We start from the raw sequence: 1,238 nt of genomic DNA, 5'->3' as shown, positions 1-1,238 counted from the left end.
CAGCTGGTTTGACCTAGTCTATCAGATTGCTGCTGCCTGTGCCCCTCTCTTGTAAAAAGCCCTTTCACAGACAAATCAGGTTTTCTGCAGTCTGACACCTGGCTGAGCAGTGTCTGCCCTGGCGGGGCCTCTCTGGTTCTGCTCACCCTGGGGTGTTTAAAACAGATGAACACTGAGCCAGCCCAGCAGCTTCAGAATCCACAGTTTAAAAGTGCATCTTCAGACTGACCTTTCCAAATCTGGGCAGCCCTGTTGACTCACAAACACTCTTAGTCTTTTAATAAAGACAAAATTACAAATCACTACAGTAACCAAGAATAGTTATCCCCTTTAGATGTTTGCTCAAAGACCAAAACAAAACAGAATAAATCCAAAATACAGATCAACTTATGTGCAGCTCAGTCATGGTTCATTCATTTCTCTTACTTGCCTAAGAAAATACTGCATCTCCAGTCTTACCATTGCCTTTTCTCAAAAGCATCTGCCATTTCAAAGTCCTAAATGCTCATGGGCTGTATATATTCCTTTGCAGCTATATTGAAATAAATTTGGAAAGCTTTTTTTTTTTTTTTTTTTTTTTTTAATAAGCCAGCATTTCCATTTGTGTAGGACTCAAATGGACTTCTGTCTCTAAATAAGCAGATAAAAGGAAAGTACAATCTTAGCACATCTTTCAGGGAGACGAAACGGTGCAAGAAATTCTATTTAAAGCCATTCAAAGGACTTTCTGAAAGCAAACGCACCCAATTCCTCAGGTCAACAAACAGAACATGCTGGAGCAGGCAGTGAATACAGAGGGTTGGCACACATCTTTAGGAACTAATTCCTCAAAACTGAAGTTTTGGCATGCAATCCACTGGTGACAGTCCCCCACACAGCAGCACGTGGGACGAGGAGAGTGGGTGCACATGTGTGCAACAGGCATCCCCAAAATATGATCCCCACTTTGAAAAATGAGATTTCTTTCAAAATCACACCACTTCTTTTGCTTTTCCCACTGCTGAAACAGGTGTATCAGGAAAGGGCACTTGAAAACAACAAAAAAAAGAGAGTAGTATTCTACATTCAGATAAATTTATACTTCTGCCATAAAACTTTAAAAGTCAACAGGAGGTTTTCAACACAGAGCTTTGTCAAGGATCCCCAAAACACACTGTCACCATTACGCACAGTTTTACAGGACACTGGTCTATTTTACAATCTTGTAATTATTTTCTTTGGACTTCTTTTTTTCCCCC

The 1,238-nt window shown here is 40.5% G+C and overlaps 1 protein-coding gene across 11 annotated transcripts in view; it reads right to left on the bottom strand.

Annotated features, from left to right (window-relative positions):
- Positions 1-1,238, bottom strand: part of DYM (dymeclin) — a 224,476-nt gene that overhangs the window by 23,180 nt on the left and 200,058 nt on the right. The gene's annotated exons all lie outside the window — the stretch shown is intronic.

The sequence above is a fragment of the Corvus brachyrhynchos genome, unplaced genomic scaffold (assembly GCF_000691975.1).
Source record: "Corvus brachyrhynchos isolate BGI_N302 unplaced genomic scaffold, ASM69197v1 scaffold285, whole genome shotgun sequence".
Classification (NCBI taxonomy): domain Eukaryota; kingdom Metazoa; phylum Chordata; class Aves; order Passeriformes; family Corvidae; genus Corvus; species Corvus brachyrhynchos.
The sequence above is the reverse complement of the archived record's forward strand: the minus strand, read 5'-3'. Positions and strand labels throughout refer to the sequence as shown.